Source organism: Microtus oregoni, unplaced genomic scaffold (genome assembly GCF_018167655.1).
Source record: "Microtus oregoni isolate MIOR12 unplaced genomic scaffold, Mior012 000156F_ref0000345, whole genome shotgun sequence".
In the NCBI taxonomy this organism is placed as follows: Eukaryota; Metazoa; Chordata; class Mammalia; order Rodentia; family Cricetidae; genus Microtus; species Microtus oregoni.
In genome coordinates, this window is record NW_024544811.1 from 1,063,153 (window position 1) to 1,083,327 (window position 20,175).

A 20,175-nucleotide genomic window follows, 5' to 3' on the forward strand; every position below is an offset into this window, starting at 1 on the left:
TGAGTGGCCACTGACAGTGGCACCAGGATTCATCCCTACTGCTTGGACTAGGTTTTTGGGATCCTATTTGGATGTATTCCTTGCTCAGCCTAGGTATAGTAGGGAGGGCCTTGGACTTTCCCCAAAGCAAAGTACCTTGCCCTCTCTTAGGATTAGAGGGGGCTGGGTTGGGGGGGTTAGGTGGAAGAAATGGGAGGAGGGCAGGGAGTGGAAACTTGGATTGGGTATGTATAATGAAAAAGAGTTCGTTTTCTTTTTAAAAATAAAAATAAATACATAAATAATAAAAAGTAAAAATACTCCCCAGTGGATTTAGTGGCATGGAAATTTGCCTCATTTTATTTGGGGAGGTTGCTACTTGGAAAAAATGGAAGACTGTTTATTGGTTAAAATCTATTTGGAAGACTATTCTTCCTTCCAGTGTGGGGAAGAGAATACTAGTCTCATTTGCTCTTTCCACTGGCTAGCATTTTCAAGCAAGAGATAATGTTGAAAGTATCGTGTTCACCAAATGCTTACATTCCTTACGGTGCCCCATAATTCTTGATCAAACAGTTATTCTAGCGACTCCAGAGCAATAAAGCAGGGCCAGCAAAGCCTGGACGTCCCACAGGACAGGTGGATCACAATGGTGGACAGAGGTGAGAGAACTGGTGTTGCCCAAGTTTAGTATAAAGACTCCTTTGTTGAGTCACTGACATCAGTTCTTCATTTGTTGGGTCACTGGGCATAAAGTTATATAATTCAGCCTTGCCCTTCTAGTCTCCCATGGTAGGCAACACCTCTTTAGTGTTCTGTGGTGGTTCCTGCACTGGCAAAGCCACTTCCCAGATGCCAGACAAGTCTGACTTTTTACAGTAGTTCAGGGAATTTGGCAACTATGAAAGAAGGTGTGGGAGAAGTGGTTAGGAATTCATGAGGTAACTAGGAAGTCCTTCTTGTTTTGACTTACGCTAGGATCCTAGTCATAACTCTGAAATGTCAGACAGTGTCCCTACACATTGTCCTGGTGACTTTCACAATTCTTGCCAAATGCCATTGTGGAGTTTTTTCAATTATGTGAATGGTAGTCTGTGCCCAGTCTTCTCCTAACCATTGCTGGCCTGCTCTTATTATTTTGCATTTAACACGCAGAGATTGATTTCTTGCCTAAAATTAGTTGAATTCTATTTGGCAGTATTAAAAAGTATAATTAGCCTGAGAATTCACTCCACTCCTCAACCTAACTTAAATATGTCCCGCAATGCTTGTGCACTTTCTGTAGAGCTTACAGAGCTGAGCTCTAGGCTGAAGCAGTTGATTGCATGCAGGAAAGCAGCCATGAATTGCTATGAGTTCCTCGTGGACGATCCTGCATATGTGTGTGTTATCATCTACAATTGTCCTCATAAAATTAAAAAAAAGCACGCGTTTATTATTGTGGGGCTCCAATTAAGAGACAGCTGGTGCTCTTATTACGCTTGTATTAAATTGAAACTTGTAATTTAGATGCCCAGATGCACATTTTTAAATCAAAGTATAAAATCGCATTCGCTTTGTCCATTTTCTGTTCAGAAGTATCTGGCATCTTACCTCAGGGCTCCTCCTACCCTGTAAAACTCCCTTGAAGTAGGGGAAGCATTTCCTCTGATTAACGTTTTTCCTCTCTCGAGTTTTTAGAGGGAAATAGAAGATCTGGGCTTTTACTGAAAGGAGGAGACCCAGGAAGGCACAGGTGAGTGTTTAACCCTTTGTGAGTTGATATCCCTATCGATCGAGGTCCTGTTGGAATTCCCTACTTCCCCTCACCTGTCTCGGAAGTTCTAGAAACCTAGAACTTCGCGCTACACAGCGCACTGTGTCGCCTTTCTCCTTGGCACTTCGCCGCCGCCGCCGAAGCTCTAGAAACTTTGGGGCGGCCCAGCTCTCGCCACCAGGGTAAGAACAACACGCTTCCCTCCAGCTTTGCTTTTGTGCATCCCAAGCGGTATGATTTGCTGTGGGTCCTCCCCATACCCCCCCAGGCACAGGTCCCAATGACACGACAAAAGGCCCCTTGGGCGAGGCGGGCTGGGGCAGGCTGGCGTCCTGGAGGGGCGAGGCGCCACACCCCCTCGGGAGGAAAGCCCCTGCCGGCCCGCTGGGGGGTGCTGGGCGGGGGGAGCCGGCGCGAATGGCCGAGTCACACAAAGACTCGAGTTCACGACGCAAGTGCGTCCTCCAGGAAGAGGGTGCCCCCAGTCGGTGCGCGGTCGGGAGCGCGAAAGTGCGCCCCTCCAGGAAGAAGGTGCCCCCGCTCCGAGCGCCACTTTTTATTTTTTTGGCGCTCTTGGCGAGCGAGCCGCGAGGAGGCGGAAGACAGTCCCGGGCCGGCGCGGGAATCTGAGCCAGCAGGCGCCTGAGTTGCTGCGCGTGTCGCCCTGCCGGCGAGCCGCCACTGCGGTCGCTCCCTCGTCCAGGTAAGGTGGGAGGGTGGCGGTGGCAGGCGGCCGAGGACAAGGCGACAAGGCGACCGGCTGGGCTGAGTGGCGCTACCTGGCCAGGCGGGGCGGGGCCGGCCCGAGGAGGGCGGGTGAGGACGGCCGCTCGCTCTCTCGCTCGCTCGCTCGCTCCGCTGGCGGCGCACCACTCGCTGCCTGCTCACGGAGTTGGGCGCGAGTTGCCTTTTTGGCGCCTAAAGAAGAAATTCGTCGCCGTCAGAAGCAGCAGCCGAGTTTTCTCCGCGAGGCCCCGGCGCAGCTGGCACTGCGGAAGCCCCGAGCGTCGGGTCACCCCGGTAGGGTGGACTTTTGGGGGTGGATGCACGGTGAAGGGGTACGGTGCCGGGGCGCGGGGGGGGGGGGGGTGGGTGGGAGAAGCCAGGACACGCCTTTGCCTGGGGGTCTGCTTGGGGTTGCGGGGTGGGGGGTGAGAAGGGGGGGCGATTGCCAGGGCAAACGCGAACCTCGGTGGAAGCCCCCCTCCCCCGCCGCTGGCCCGGTGGCCCGGGAGGGAGGGAGGCTCGCTAGGCGCCCCGCCGCCCGCGGGGGAACTGAGCGCTCAGAGGTGTGCTGGGCGAGGACGGAACCAAGCGGAGGCGGCGTGGGGGGGGGGGCAGGGGGTGAGGCCGGGCTCCCGGGCCCCTCCTCCAGCCAGCGGGCCACCGGCGGGGACAGGGGTGGGGGGGCACGGAGGGCACGCCACGGACTAGCCTTGTTTTTCCGCTGGAGGCCGAAGCGTGGGCGTGGGGGCGGGGACGGGGGGGGGGAGATGGCACCTCGGGGGGTTGTGGTCAGGCTCCTCAGAGTCCCCAGTGCCTGTTGCTGGACTTGACATTGGACACCCCGCTGCCGCCGCTCGACTCGGAGGCCAGTGGCACGTCCCGGCCAGAAGTTCTGGAGGTGGGGCGGGCTTTAATTTGCTTATATCTAATGATTTCAGGAACCTCGCTTTAAAATGGCGGCATCCACTAGACACCCCTGCTAAAGGCTCTCTCGGCCCCGGGGCCACCTCACGCAGGGCTGCTTTTTTTTTCTCTTGCTTCTCCCGCTAACAGATGGCATGTGCCGCTGTTAGCTGCCTCTGCCCCTACCGCTGCCACTGAGAGCAAGGGCCCCTTAGCCTCTGGGTTTGTGCTAGCGACAGAAGGTAAGGCTGGACAGGACTTGGGGTTCGCGACACTGGCTGCCTGGCTAAGACGCCAGGGAAATGCGCTGCTTTTTAAACTTTTTCCACTCCGGCGAAATGGCAAGTAGAAGGGAAATTAACACTGCAACTTGTTGCGTTATTATTTTTTAAGTTTTGCTTTTTCTCTTTTCCGTCTCTTTCCTTTCTTCTTCCTTCTGCTCTTTCTTTTTTAATTGAAAGGAACTTCTTGCATGGCATGGCATTACCAAACCCTTTCCGATAACAACTAACTTTCCCATTTCCGTGGGATGCTGCAGCAGAAGCGCGTCTCTGGGTCAATAAATTTGGGCAGCTTGCTTTTCTCACCTGGGGCCGAAGGACATGAGGGTAGTACGTTGTAAGGGAGCATTATAAAGGGTAGCTGTAGTTTTTAGCACTCAGTCTCTTGCTATGGTAAGAAGATAAAATTGAAGCAAGGGTACTTTTGAACTTTAACAGGCTATTGTGCTGTTTGCTGATGGTTATGGTACACCTACTTTCTGTTTTTCAGAACACTGTTTATTGTTAAGTATGCACACATGCACGCATACAGACACAAATGTAAACCTGAAGAATTGTTTGTTCTAATGTGTTTTTAGGGAGTTCTCTTCTTAGGTGTTCTTAATTACTCCTTATAAACTGGCCTCTGATCCCGCAGCTTCTCCATATGTGTACGTAACGTTCATGAGAAAGCATCAATTAAAATAAAACTGCTGCAAGATTTTAGTTGGTGATTTATCACAGTGCTGGTTTCTTGCTTTCATTAGTGATTCCCTTGGTGATTCCCTGGGCAGTCGGCAAGCAGACTGGTGAGATACCTGAACGAAGGACTGGACACCAAGGCTTGCCAGGGTTCAGCCAGATAATCCCTCCTTCCATGAAAGGCCTGTTGAGCGATGAGCTTGCCTTTTTCCTGAACACAGTCACATTTTCTCTCTTGCCTATGCAAATTTAGTCCTTCATAAGCATTAAACACTAAATCAACTTAAGTTTTCTAGTTCCTAATGCTTTGGGGGAAATACTTTTCATATCTACAAAAACTTCTCTAACCATAGCCTAAATAGACTTTTGTCTCTAATTCAGCTGATAAATATTCTACTCCCCTGTGCGTTTTACTTCTCCTACACAGTAGAAACTGGAAAGAAAGGAAAGTATTGCTTTGCTCCTAATAAAGCCTGGTGCAGTTTTTCTGTCCAGGTGCTGCAGTCAGTCTACCTAGAAACAAAGCCCCACACTGCTTACAGTGCAATTTACTGTATAATAATTCCACACTGCTTTCGGGTTATTGTTCAGAGAGCCATGGGAAGCAATTGCTTCACAGTTGAAAAAGGAAGTGCTACAGGTAGAGCAATAGATACTTGCAGTTTTTTTTGTTTTTGTTTTTGCAATGGAAGGATGGCAAAAATCAACGTCCCTCATTTTTAATGATTTCAAACTTAGTCCTCACTCCTATAAGGGTCACCTCTGTGGGTGCTGCTGTAGGAAGGAGTTACTGTGGCCCAAAGACATCATTTGAAAAAGTGAAAACATTAAACCGTGGGGCCAGAGCAGTAGAGGTGTGAGAGTGTTTCCCAGTTCCTCTTCTGCTCCCATGTATAGGGATGAATCTGAAGAGTCTAGAAAAATTGTAAGGAAAGGGCTGCTGGGAAACTGATGGTGAGAGAATGGGTCCAGGGCTGGCGTAGAGGTGGCAACTGCATGCTCGCTCTGTTTGGAAGAGGCACTTCATTTCTCTGATTTCCCTTGCTGCCAGAAGAATGCCTAATGAGTCCCAAGACTGTTATAAAATAGCTTTTCCTCAACTGTTTTCTTCAGGCCTTTCGTAACAGCTGCTTTTTAAGGAGGATAAAACCTATGACTATGAGCTGGTAGCCAAAGCAGCCTTGTGATTTATTCGTACCCATCTTATAGCTAAATGATGCCTTGCACACATAGCCGTTTAATAAATGCTCATCTATATAGAAAACGGCAGGCTATAAATTCACAAAAGAACAGATTTTGTACACCGCTTTTAATTTAAACAGAAAGCCTTTTTGTACACTTGCAAGAACCTAAAATGTAAAGTGGATTACAATGTACATTCTCCTAATTGCATTCTTCTTGCCTCAAATGGGTTCTTTTGCCTCTCATTGTGCTTCCAGGAACTTGTGAAAGTTATCCTTTTAGCCAGTAGGTGTATTATTATCTTTCCAACTTCACACAATGAAGAAGTGAAAAGCAGCTTGGAAATAAAAAAGGTTTTGTCTTTTGAGTGGCTGCACAGTACTACACATTGCTGGAACGGTGACAAGCTCTTGGCTGTTGTGCAGATGTTGACAATATAGCTTGAAGTACAATTCTGTTCTTCATTCAGCTGTCTTTGCATCTAGGAAAGGGGAGGGAAGAAAGGGAGTGAAAAGCCCTTTAAGGCTTTAAAGTGATGAAGATATTCATTCATAAAATTTTACACGTAACCTGCTTCTAGTGAAATAGTCAAGAAAGTGGTAGAATTCTTCTTTTGAAATAAAATTCTGCCTGCTAGGATTACAAACAGGGATTCAGGAAATGCAGAGAATGACTTACAGTGCATGTTAGACAAGTAACTTGATCGTGTCCTGTTGCGAAAAGAAAATAATGGCCACTGCTATGTTAAAATGCTCAAGAGATACTGGTTGCAGTCATCTTTATGTCATAAAGATGCTTCCATAGTGTTGATTTTTATTGTTCTTGTTTCACAATGTAGCCCAGGCTTGCCTCGAACTCCTAGTCTTTATGCTCAGCTTTCTGAGGCTGGGATTACAGGTATGTGCCAGGCTCTTGGGTTATGATTAAACAGATGGGTTTGTACCATTATAAATGTACATGATATTAAGGAAACAGAAACCAGAATTATATTTTTTTGTAGATTTTTCTGCTTCTTTCTAAGTATAATATGATATTCATTTCAAAAATTGAAAGCTGAGTTTCACATAAAATGAGGTGAATCTTTTCGTTCTAAGATAACAAACTGTCTAGGTGCAAGTAGTTCCACTGTCAACAAAGAAACAAAAATTAAGAGCAAAAAGAAGCAGTTGGATCTGTATTAATGTATACTTTCAGATCTATAGGGACCTTGATGGTTGTACAGTTATATGGATACTTATATCTGGCCTCATGACAATCAGGGGACCATGCGGGAAAACATTGAGAATTAGGGCAAATTACGATATCAGATGTTAATGATATAAAAGAGAGTAGAAAAAAAAATTGTATAGTCCCTTTTTAAAAGGTGCAGTGTAAACCCATTATTATTTTCTGGTTGATATTAAATTGAATGATCTTGCCTTTAAAAGACTGATGGGCAAAATAATATAGTTCAGGATGAGATCTTATTTTTGTTTCAGAAATAAAAGTATTCCACAAGTGTCTGGGAATATAGATACAAACATATATTTGAACACAAATGTACAGATTTTGGTCAATTAAGAACAGTATTTGCAGTCACACATTGATTTCTCCCTGAAATTTAGAAAAATACTCATTTATGGCATTTTCCCAATGGGAAATAAAAGAAAAACAGGTTGACAATAAACTATAACCAATATTTAATATGAACAATATTTCTCTGTTGCTTAGAAATGTTTAACGCTAGGTAGTGCACTTTCAGAAAAAGGGTGAATTTCTTAGAACTAAAGAGGAAGCAGCAATGAAAAGAGACTTGATTTGAGTGTGTGTATAGATTTTTTTATCTTATGTAAATAGTGTTAGAATCATTGTGACCCCAGAGCTTATTTTATGAAATGTAGTTGACACAGGGCCTCACAGTTTTCCCAAAAGTAATTTCAAACTCCTGGGTTTAAATGATCTGACTCCTTCAACCTCCTAAGTAGCTTGTACTACAGCCATGCATCACCATGCCAGCTCCTTAGAACTCGTTATAACAACCATGAAAAGAAAAAGTCAAGGGGAAGAGGAGCCAGATTAGAAATTTAAGACTCAATTAGTCATGCTTGTTAAAATATTATGTTCCACTCTCAAGTCCTTGCATCAGCATTAAGTTGGCTCACAAGTAAAAATGATTTGTTTATGATTTTGCGTAGGAGTTTGTTTTATACCTTTACAGTGAGTGCATTTGTTGGCCGGAAGGAGAATGCCTACAACTGAGAAAGGGCAGTCTAGATAGAAATGCAGGGATTTGACACTGGAGAATTCTGCTGGCCTATTTAATCTCCTCAAGCCATGTGTGCATCCTAGAGACTGATGGTTGGCTGGATTGGGTTTTCCATGTTGGTTTTACATTTTCAAATTGGTTTTAATGTGTCCCTTCTGGTTCTGAGAATTCTGAGCTCCTTGGCCGCCTACATTTGTGTGGAAATTTGGTAAAGATTTCCTTAGGCTCATTCAGGTATCCTTGAATGTACCAGCATCTTCTTGGTAGGTAGACTAATGGATCTCTTTTCCTTATATCCTCAATGCTTTCTCTTTTAGGGAAAATCTTTAGTAAATTAAAGAACAGATTGATATTTCTGATTTTCTCTTGCCTTTTATACATATTTTCCCTGTGATTTTAAGTAATGTTTCTGTTTTTAATGAGAAAATGAGCAACAATTTATATTTGGCTGAATGTCTTGCTGAGGGCCATACTGGCAACTCAGAATGAGTCCAGGGATAAGCATTCAAAGGCAGCTTTTAAAATAAGACCTAAAGAGTGACCTGAAAGCTAACTGCTACTTTTCTGTCATCTGAAATTACATTTAATTTACATCTTCTGCATCGCAGGCAAATCATTTTTAGCATGAAGCTATGTAGATGCAGTTCTTCTTAACTGTCTCTACAGATTAGAAAGAGAGCTAAAAGAAATCCTGTTACTCGGATGCCTCTTGTCATGTGTAGTTTAGAAAGTGATAAAGACACGGGAAATAGGAAAAGGATGCTGGCCATTGTCTCTTTTTCAGATCCTGTTCACTTACAGGTTGGATTTGCAGTTTCTATTATCAAGGTATAGGTGTGAATGGGGACTGTTTTTGCTGTATCCGGAAAGCAAAGCCCACACAGGAGCTGCCATTTCTGATCCTTTACAAATATCTTTGTGCCAGAGGACTATTGTTTTTTAGGTAGAACTCTCACAGTTTCTCCTTAGGTGACAATATGGGAAAAAACTACATTTAACAGAGTATATTGGAGAACATGGTGGGAGGGATATCTTGTTGGGGAATAGTTTGAAAAGCTTGAATTTCACATTTTGGGTTTTGTTTGTTTTGTTTGTTTGTTTAGTTTTTTTTAGGTTTTTTTCTAGTTTTTTATTTTCATGGATCAAAAAAAAAAGCAGAACGAAAGTATCGCATGTGGTGTGCGTGTGTGTAAAGTAGTAGTCTTTTAAAAAGATTAGGTTTGCAATCTAAAACAAGGTATAAAATTCCTTGGGATACTAATTGAGAAAGAGGAGAGGCTTTGGGGAAAGGGAGTGTGAATAAGAGGTTAATAGAAGTGAATATACAGTAAGTACATTTTATACATGGACAAAAGTGGAAAAACAAAATCTATCATACTGCATAATTAATATGCTCTAGTGAAATATTTCTTAAAGAAAGCCCAAATTATTATATATCTGTACTACAAAGTAGTTCTTCTGAGTTGTGTTTAAATTATATAGAGATATATTCAGCAAGAGTCAGGGCATGAAGGTAGGCTCGGTACTTGAGTCAGGAGCTTGCTCAGACAATTGTGCGGTAGTCGGTACTATTGTTAACGGACACATTGATGTTTCTGAAAATTTTTGCTGCCTGTAATTGATAAGAATCCTAGAGAAGTTGGGGGAAATATTTCTTCTCAGCAGTGATTTTGAAAACTTAAAGTCTCAGTTCATTTATGTTAGTATCCCGACAGCCTCCCAGCCAAGTACTTGGACAGCATAAAATAAACCTTATTAACATAGTGCACCTTATATAGCTGTGGTTTATGTCTACAAGCTTCAAATACATAAAAAATTGGGGAGGACTAGTGGGGTGCTGAGCCGCTGTAATTTGTTCTGTTCTATGAATGGCTAGGGCAGTGACCTCAGCCACAGACAGACCCTATGTCAGTATAGTTTTAAGGTAAGCTTGACGCTGGGTTCAGATTGACATGGCTTTCAAGGGAAGGCATTTTTGGAGAAAACCATAGGTTTTAGAAGGACTTTTTTGTTTTGTGTTTTGAAACAGGGTTTTACCATGTATCTCTGACTGTCCTGGAACTTGGTAGACCAGGATGACCTCAAACTCACAGAGATCGGCCTGCCTCTACCTCACAAGGGCTGAAATTAAAGGTGTGTACCACCACTGCCCTGTTTAGCAGAACTTTAGGTCAACTGGCTGCCTCTTTATTGTAAATAAATCCCCCTTTTCAGAGAGATAAACTTTGTTCTGTGGAGAAACTTATTTGGATATACTGAGAAATTCTATGTAGTAATAATAGCAAGGCAAAATGATTTTTCATTTATTATTTAAACTTGCCTGTTCCACCAATTCTTGTGACTGAGAATTTGACTGGCTTGGAAAATGTACCACAGAGCATTGCTTTTCACCATACTGGTGAAAAAAATAAGAATGCCTCTGTATTTTGTGAACAATATGGTTTTCCTAATCTTATTAATAGGGATCTACAACACGATTCAGTTAGGTAACTCATATATGAACATAACACTGACTGTGAACAAGTCCTTTTGTAGAATGATGGTGATGATTCATAAGAGGGTAAGAGAAAGAGTAAGAAGTTACTTCCTGTGATGCTACAGTCTGAAATTTCTAATACCTCCTGATCAGGTTTGTGAAAACCACGCTGCATAATGTTGATCCTCATTTAACAGGAAACAGCCAACCAATATCAGTAATTCTAGTGTTTGACTTTAAATACGTTGACTAATTTTGTCTACCGGTCCAGCATTCATTAAAATGCAGCAAAATGTCCAAAGGATAGACTGTGTCATCTCGGCTTCATGCAGGGTACTTTGTAAGGTTCACGTTTTCATTTTAGTCATGGTTCATACATTAGCCCTTCTTATTGTCTGTCTCTATCTCCAAAGAAATCTCAGAAATATTTTTATCTATCTAAGAAAATAATTTAAATAAAAGTGCTTAAAATGGTGACAAGCAATGACAGGAAATGCTGGTTGCCCTGGTCTCCTTCATAACTAAGTGAGGCCCCAGCTGGCTGATTGGCTTTAAACTTCCTGTTTGAGGGCTGCCTGGGTCAAAAGTAGCTGTGTTTTCCATATAGAGATTTTTTTCTTTATTTTGTAAGGCCACAATAAATCTGTCACTGGACTGCATATTTTGTATATTTTATGAACGGAATCATGTGGTTTGAGTTTAAATTGGAAGGCAGTGCTTTTACAATCAAGATTTTTTTTTACCCTGACATGTGCAGCTTTGGGGTCTGGGATTGCACTGGCCTCCAAAAGTTTATGACTTTATTTACACAATAGTGATTGCTGCAGAGGGCATTTCCTGCTAGTTCATGACTGGCTGGAAGGACCAACAGTCCAAATCCAGGGGGAGAAGACCATGCATTAAATGCCAAGAAGGGGCCAGTTCTCCTTTCTCATGAGGTGGTGGGGGAAAGTGAAACTGAATTCTACCTTTTGAATTGCCCAGAGCAGGGAGCGGCAGAGCTTGCTACAGAGGTGGACCCCCTGGCATAGGGAATGGGCCCTCTTTTCTTAACGGGAGCATGCTAAGTCTTTCCCTTAGGTTGTCAAACAGGGTCTTGGAGCAGAAGAATATTTCCTTTATGTTGCCAGTGCGTAGAGGTCCAGTAAAATTGTGGGCACCTAACTTCCCATTATGTGCCTGAAAATGCTCAGTTAGAAGGTGGTGCAGCTACTTTAAAGACTTGCAATATCGCATGATTGAGTTTCCTAATGGGTGGACTGATTGTGAGTAAAGTAGACAAGAACTTAGAAAGGAATGGAAAGGATGGCTCACCCTTGGAAAGTTACCAGGTATACACATTGTATGTTACCTCCTAATATATAATGAAATAAACAATGTTCATCAAGCCTGCTTTAGCTTTTGTGGAATTACCTTGGGGGACTGTAATAGTAACCATTTAACCCATAACATCTCCAGGAAACAGTTTTGTTCTTCAGTAATTCTTGCCCGCTGTAAACCAGCTGAAGTGTGAAGAACTTGGCAGTGATTTAGAGCAAAAACAGAATAAGACCAAGGCTGAGTTCACGTCTAGGAATCCCTGACTTCCTGGCCTGCCCTTCACTCCCCTGAGCTTGCTAAGCCTCCAATTTGCCAACTAGGTGAAAGTTTACAAAAGATAAACATCTGTTCCGAGGTCTTTCGGTAGGTACATCCACATGAAAACACTTGTGTGACATTCCCCACCCCAGTGCTTGGCTTGTTCTTTCACTTGAAATTCAAGTTCTTTTCTATTGTGCAAACTCGGTGGGGGGTAGGAGTGAGCTGGAACTCTCAAACACAGGCAATCACTGAAGGCCAGACACCTGGATTTCTTCATGGGATTGGATCATCTGTCACATGCAGAACAAACTGAATATTAAGTTTCAGTTTTGAGTCTGGCAAATGTCATCATATACTTTTAAAATATTCAGTAATCCAGGGATTTCTGGTCATTACAATTCACAAAATGAAAGGAGTTTTGAAGTTTTGAATGCTCTAAAAATAAACTATTATAGTTGTTATAAACTATTATAGTTGTTATTAGTATAGGTGATTCCTTCAGCAGCTTTTAAAGCAGAAAGGTGAATGATGAAATGAAAAGTTATGTGTCGAAACATACGTTTATTATTTGAAAATTTGAATTTAAATGTTATGAGTCACTAAAGTTTTGCTAGCTTGGATTAATGACAATATTCTTTTTTTTAAAGATTAATGAGTTTCTTTAATTTTTTTTTAAAGAAAACAAACTAGCTTTTTTCATTATACATACCAATCCAAGTTCCCACTCCCTCCTCTCCTCCCATCTCCTTCACTCCACCCCTATCCACTCTTCAGAGAGCGTAAGGCATGTTGCTTTGTGGAAGGTCCAAGGCCCTCCACATCATGGTCTTGACCTCTTTGCTGATATTCTTATTCCTCCTACTCTTCAACTGGACTTTTGGAGCTCAGTCCAGTATTCTGATGTGGGTCTCTGCCTCTGTTTCCATCAGTTGCTGAATGAAGGTTCTCTGGTGATATTTAAGTTATTCATCAGTCTGACCACAGGGGAAGGCCAATTCAGGCACCCTCTCCTCTATTGCTTAGGGTCTTAGCCAGGGTCATCCTTGTGGATTCCTGGTAATTTCTCTAGAGCCAGGTTTCTTGTTAACCCCATGATGGCTCCCTCAACCAAGATATCTCTTTCCTTGCTGTCATCTCTGTTTTTCCTCCATCCCGACTATCCCATTCCCTCAAGTTCTCTTCACCCCTCCCCTTTCTCCTCCTCTTCTCCTTCTACCCTCCCTTCTCTCCTCACCCCTATATTCCCTTTTTTTTTTCAGGTGATCTTGTCTATTTCAACTTTCCAGGTAGAGGTATATAAGTTTTTCTTAGAGTTCACCTTGGTATTTAGCTTCTCTAGGATTATGAACTACAGATACAGTATCCTTTGTTTATGGCTAGTATCCACTTATGAGTGAGTACATACCATATTCATCTTTTGGGGTGTGTGTCACCCCACTCAGGATGGTGTTTTCTAGTTCCATCCATTTGCATGCAAAATTCAAGATGTCAGTGGGGTTTTTTTTGTTTGTTTGTTTTTTTGTTTTGTTTTGTTTTTTTACCACTGAGCAGTACTCTAATGTGTAAATATGCCACATTTTCTTTATCCATTCTTCCATTGAGGGGCATCTAGGTTGTTTACAGGTTCTGGCTATTACAAATAATGCTGCTATGGACATAGTTAAACAAATGCTTTTGTAGTATGATTAAGCGTCTTTTAGGTATACTCTCAAGAGTTGGTATTGCTGGATCCTGGGGTAGGTTGATTCCCAATTTTCTGAGAAATCACCATACTGATTTCCAAAGTGGTAAATTTCAAAGTTTGCATTCACATGAGCAATGAATGAGGGTTCCCCTTTCTCCACATCCTCTCCAGCATAAGCTATCATTGGTGTTTTTGATCTTAGCCATTCTGAATTCTGACAGGTGTAATATGGTATCTCGGAGTTGTTTTGATTTGCATTTCCCTGATGGCTAAGAATGTTGAACATTTCATTAAGTGTCTTTCAGCTATTGGAGATTATTCTGTTGAGAATTCTCTGTTTAGTTGTGTACCCCATTTTTAAAAATTGGGTTATTTAGAATGTTGATGTCTAATTTCTTGAGTTTTTCATAGATTTTGGAGATCAGTTCTTTTTCTGATGTGGGGTTGATGAAGATCTTTTCCCATTCAGTAGGCTGCCTTTTTGTCTTATTGACTGTGTGTTTTTCATTGCAGAAGCTTCTCAGTTTCAGGAGGTCCCATTTATTTATTGTTGCTCTCAGTGTCTGTGCTACTGGGGTTATATTTAGGAAGTGGTCGGCTGTGCCCGTGTATTGAAGACTACTTCTCACTTTCTCTTTTATCAGGTTCAGTGTGGTCAGATTTATATTGAGGTCTTTTTTTTTTTATTGAGAAAAGGAAGAAAAAAAAAAACAAGTTTCCACCTCCTCCCAGCCTCCCATTTCCCTCCCCCTCCTCCCACCCTTCTCCCCCTCCTCCCATCCTTCTCCCCCTCCTCTCACTCCTCTCCCCCTCCCTCTCCAGTCCAAAGAGCAGTCAGGGTTCCCTGCCCTGTGGTAAGTCCTAGGTCCTCCCCCCTCTGTCCATTTCTAGGAAGGTGAACATCCAAACTGGCTAGGCTTCCACAAAGCCAGCACATTAAGTAGGATCAAAACCCCCTGTCATTGTCCTTGGCTTCTCATCAGCCCTCATTGTTCGCCATGTTCAGAGAGTCCAGTTTTAACCCATGCTTTTTCAGTCACAGTCCAGCTGGCCTTGTTGAGCTCCCAGTAGATCAGCTCTACTGTCTCAATGGGTGGGTGCACCCCTCGAGGTCCCGACTTCTTTGCTCATGTTCTCCCTCCTTCTGCTCCTCATTGGGACCTTGGGAGCTCAGTCCAGTGCTCCAGTGTGGGTCTCTGTCTCTATCTCCATCCATCACCAGATGAAGGTTCTATGATGATATGCAAGATATTCGTCAGTATTTCTATAGGGTAGGGTCATTTCCGGTTCCCTATCCTCAGCTGCCCAAGGAACTAACTGGAGACCTCGGCTTGGGCTCCTGGGAGCCACTCTAGGTTCAAGTCTCTTGCCAACCCTAAGGTGGCTCCCTTAACTAAGAATTGTGCTTCCGTGCTCCCCTATCCTACCTTCCTTTATCCTAATCTTCCTTTTTCCTCAAGTTCCCCCCATCCTCCCCTTCTCCCTTTTCTTTCCCCATCTCCCCTTACCCCCATCCCACCCCACCCCCAAGATCTCAATTTTAATGACAATATTCTTATAAACTGTTTTGGGCTAAGAGCCAACCAAGTTTTCCTAAGCAGATATCCCATTGGCCTGAATATTACAGTCATGAATAATTAACAACACGGCTGAAGTTAAACAATGATTCCAAAACCTTAAATAGTTTGCTCCACAAATTTAAATATGTCTTTCATTTTCTTGACATTACTATTTTTCTTAGTAAACTCTTGTTGTACAGGTAATCTGAAAACATAATATTTTAAGGTTCAAGTTATTTCCCTCTGAATTACTGATGACAAATTTGAAGACTTACCCTGCCATATTTAGGTATAATAATATTTCCTTATCCTGTTTGCCTGTTTGTTCTCTCCTTGAAGTGTTCAAGTGTCAAGAAATGACTGATCAGAATACAATGAAATGCGCGTAGTCAGTTGCACTTAGCATCTCTTCTGAACAAAATTACATAGAATGTAAGAAAATATCAGAACATATTATCTAATGACATTTTGCATTTTGAGTGAGACTTACTTCAAATTCATGCATATGTGTGTTCAGTTAGAATATAAAGTGTATTTATTACTATTTGTTACTATCAACAAAAAGTTTATAAGTCAGTGTTTTAGGATATATTAATTCAAACTAGGTCAGAATATATTTTTCCTTTTTGAATTATTAAGAGGATGGTATCGAGATGCTGGGGACTTTGGTGCCAACATTTTGAGTGATATTGGCTATGTGCCATGGTAGCTATGTCTCTGTTTCTAAATTTCTAATGTATTCATGGGAATGATTATTCAAAATAGGAAGACAATAACAATATCACCTTTCCAATAATTAAGCCCAGGAATAGAAAATGAAAAAGATTTATCTCCTTGATCAGATGTGACTTTAAACACTGAATGCAGTCCGTCAGGAGATTTGAATCATCCTTAGACATGTGTGTATTCTGGGTGTATTCCATTGACTCAAATCGTTGGTGGGAGGAAAATGTCTTCTAGAGTACTGTTGTTCCTCTGATAGGATCATACATATCTTGTCTTCACCCTCCCTACATCTGTGGCTATATTTCCTCCCTTTTTTCTGTCCTGCATGTATTGAATTCATCCACAAAGGCCTCTTCTTGTGTGTATACTTTAAAACCTTAAAGCAGTGCTAATTTCTCAGCTCCGAGGACTTGAAATTCAACTGGGCTTTGCTTCACACACATTTATTTCTTAAACTCAAGTTACAATCCTGAAAATAAAATCTCAGCACTGAGGAATTAGCACCTAAAGTCTGTGATTATAAATTAATTTCTAACTCCCTCCTTAGAGATGTTACATTTAAAACTTAAGAATAGAAAAAGGCATACATCTAATCATTGTGTAATATGCAATCAATTTATTAAATTATATGTAAAAATACTAACCACCATAAGAATCAAGCTATCATAACAAAGCGTTGTATATGGTATTTTATTCACAATGATAAAAAACTAAATACATTGATGAGTGAGTTTGCTTGCATTTCTAGATCTTAGTAGTGGCATTTTTTCTTATTATATTTGTTAAAGCTATTTTTAGAAAGCAAAATTTCTTAACGTTTGGAAGCAGAGGCCACCTTTGCCTATGGTATCTCTTGTACTACCAGCAACATTTACAGAGTAAGTTGAATAAGTGGGACTTAGGTGGGAGTTATTCAAAATTTTTAGCCCAGCAAGCAGGTTAGGCATTTTAGGCAGACAAGATTAGTCGTTGTTTTGGGTGTCAGTTACATTTTTCCTTGGCTTCTGGGGGGGGGGCAGTTATTATGGACTATATGGCAAATAGTGAGAAGCAAATTTTTGACAGGGTGTACAAAACCCCATTACATCAGTCATGTAACATCATTCTAGTTTTTTCTCAGTATGTTTAAAAATTGTACTGTGATCTGTTGTGAAACATCCCTTACAAATTACATTTGAAATTTTAAGGTGCATACAAAACTCCAAGCCCTTGATAGGTGAGTTTGTTTATTGTGAGTGGTGACTAAGCTCAGTAATCAGTGAGACTGATGGCCTTTTGGAATGGAGAAAGGGGTAAGGAGGTGCAAAATTTTCTGATTTTGCTTGGGTCATTCTTTATGCTATATTCCTCATTTTTGTTGAACTGTTTTATCCAAAAGAATGTTCTGATGTTGGTATTGCTGTTAGTGGACATTTTGTGAGCTGTTGTGAGAGGGTCATCCTTTGTTTGCAAGAATTGCGGCCAGCAGTGATTGGGCATTAGGAAAACAAATCCTGATATCTCAACTAGTAGGATGCCCTTGCTCATGACATCCCTCATCTTAGATAAACAAAAGAAATACCAAAGCAAACTAAAAATGCAAACCTCTTTCAAAATGGCAAATTTTCTTTTTACAGTTTGGTTTCCTCAGAATCCTATAAAGAAATTTTTGTAAAGCATGTTTCTCAAATTGAGAGATTTCCTTTCCATGTCTAGGACATGTTTGGGGTAGGAAGATAGCACATAAAATTAACAGGTATTGCTTTGGTGCTGCTATAGAGCCTTTCAAGACTTGCTTGGTATGTCTATTGGCATCGAATGTAAGCACTTGAATCTAGATGTTAGAGGCTGAGGCTTCCGTGATCATTCTCTGTGCTGTCAGGCACAGGCACGGTGACATGGGAACCCTTGGGTGGCAGGAGAGCCAGTGTTTACAGCCACCTTCACCTCCAGGAATGGATTAGACTTTGAAATCAATCTTAATATCTGTAGACAGGAGTTTATATATAGGAATAAAATTTGAACCCCCATTTTCACACCCAATAAAAATGTCCTATAATAGGTGTTTATTCAGAGTCAACTGACATTTATTGAACAATTACTGTGTGCCAGATGGTCTGGTAGGTACTTTAATTTTGTTATGGCAAAATTTCTTACAGTATGAAATATAATTTGTTCTACAAATCAGGTATTCTCTTTGGTGTCTAGTACATTCCAGACTTAAAACTACACCCACAAGTCTTTCTGTATTTTTTACATATATCTCCCATGTGAGCAATACATTCTTATTCATCTCATATTCTCCTAATGATTTGGGGATTAGCTCCTTATCTTTCTTCCTCTCAGGTACTGTGGTTATAGGTGTGAATCACTACAACCATAAAAACTCACATCTTTGAGGTTATTGTAGAGGTACCAATGATCAAAACCAGCATTTCTCAATTGGTTTGCTTTATCACGTGCCCCAAGGAAAGAACTTTAATTTTTTTAAAAATTAAAATGTAATTACTTTATTTTTCCTTTTCCCTTTTCTCCAACACTTACCATATAACACCCTTCCTCAAATGCACTGACACAATCTATATAATTGGTGTTACTTGTATGTGTATGATTTCAGGGATGACTACTTGGTATTGAATAACCAGTTTGGGGAAAGCTATTTCTTCTGCTCAGCATTCCTTAATTGCCTGTAGTTCTTTATCTAAAGTTGGGGCCCCCAAAGCTTTCCCCCTTCCATGTTAGCATGATAGTTGGTATTGTCCTTGTGATCAACTCATGTTTAGAAAGTCATAATGTTGATTTTTCCTGGGTGTAGCCTCCCTATCATTTCTCAAAAATGAAGTCTTATAGCAGTCTTCCCGTTCCTTTAGCTTTTACGATATTTTTGCACCTCTTCCATGATGTTCCCTGAGCCTTTGTTGCAGGAGTCATGCTGTACATTTATTAATTGGAGCTGGGTAACACACTCTGCATTTTCATCAGCTATGGTTTTCTAGAATGGTCTCTATCTGCTACAAAGTGAAGTTCCTTTAATGAAGCATGAGAGCTGTGCTTGGTTGTGGGTATAAGGAAAAATATTTAGAATGTTGTGAGGAATTTTGATGACTTAGTAAAGTGGTGGTTGAAGGTTCTACTCTAAGATCCATGACTTCACTATCCCCAGGTAGTTAGCTATGTTTCCAATAACAGGCATGATTTCCCTCTTGTTGAGCAGTCTGAGTCCAAATAGAGAGCTATTGGTTACTGTGAAGTATGCGTGTCACTATTGCACCCATAGGGTTATAATGCCATGCTGATTGTTGTGGTTCATAGGCATCACAGATGAGTAAGACTATTGATTGATTTCCTCCTTTGGAAGCTTGCATGACACCTTCTGCTGCCTTGAAAGCTAGACCGCAGGGAGCAGGCTCTTTAGGTCAGATGCAACTCATATTTTTTCCTGAGTCAGAAATGCATGGTGTCTTCAGCAATAAGGACTTACCTTCAACCTTAGCAGTAAAGTCTGCATTGTTTTGGGAATCTTTTGTATTCCCTTGACCAACAACTCAAAAGGAGGCTTTTCATGCCTGTGTTTGGGGTTTTGTTAGGTAGTCTGTGGCTATTGAATATATATATATATGAAGAGAGAGAGAGAGAGAGAGAGAGAGAGAGAGAGAGAGAGAGAGAGAGAGAGAGAGAGAGAGAGATTTTATGGCTTTTTAAATCGTCCTGTTAGTTTACTCTCCTACCTCCCTCTTCTTCAGTATTGGCCTCCCTCCCCGTTCCTAACTAAAGATCTCCCTCTAATTCTCTGTTTCTCCCTTCAAATCACCTGTATCCTGATATTCCACTCTCTGGTGCCACCCTTTCCACTGTCCTTTTTTACTTTCCTGGTTTGTGTGGTTACTCCAGGTTATAAACTCACATTATAATAATTAGAGTTAGGAGACCCAGATGAGAGAGAACATTCAATGGTTGTCTTTCTGGGCATGGGTTACCTCACTTAATACCATCTTTTATACTTGCATTCATTTACCTGCAAATTTCATGACTTCAATTTGAAAGAAGTTTTCCTAGATGGAATGCCTGAGAATTCATGGGTAAAATAAATACCACATTCTAAGGATTAAATTGCATTAAAGTTATATTTCATATGTGTGTGTCTTTCTTATTTTAAGCATATGGCTTTCTATGATTTTTCTCAGTCTACTATGCAAACATTGCTTGTTGATTGCTTGATGACTCTAGATATCTTTAATTATTTTTTTCTGATATCTCTTCAAAAGCTTTCTTCCATATTACCAAAGGATGCCTCTCTTGCTAGGGTTTGTACTCTGGTTTCTTATTATGATTGCTTACTAGATTCCTCAAAGAAATTGAATTGATAGGTAGATGCTTCTGAGTTTTGAGAAATATTCATAGCATGTATTCTCAGAAT

General features: G+C 41.5%; 1 protein-coding gene across 5 annotated transcripts in view; it reads left to right on the forward strand.

Moving 5' to 3' along the window:
- Positions 1–2,334: 2,334 nt before the first annotated feature.
- The window catches only part of LOC121445084 (muscleblind-like protein 3), a 96,937-nt gene continuing 79,096 nt past the window's right edge, over positions 2,335–20,175 (forward strand). For 3 of the 5 annotated variants that reach the window (XM_041647084.1, XM_041647085.1, XM_041647086.1), the window contains exon 1: positions 2,335–2,438. The gene's annotated coding sequence lies outside the window, so the exon portion shown is untranslated. Of the gene's footprint in view, positions 2,439–2,568; positions 2,756–20,175 lie in introns of those variants that run through there. The other 2 variants (XM_041647090.1, XM_041647089.1) reach the window with 2 other exon arrangements.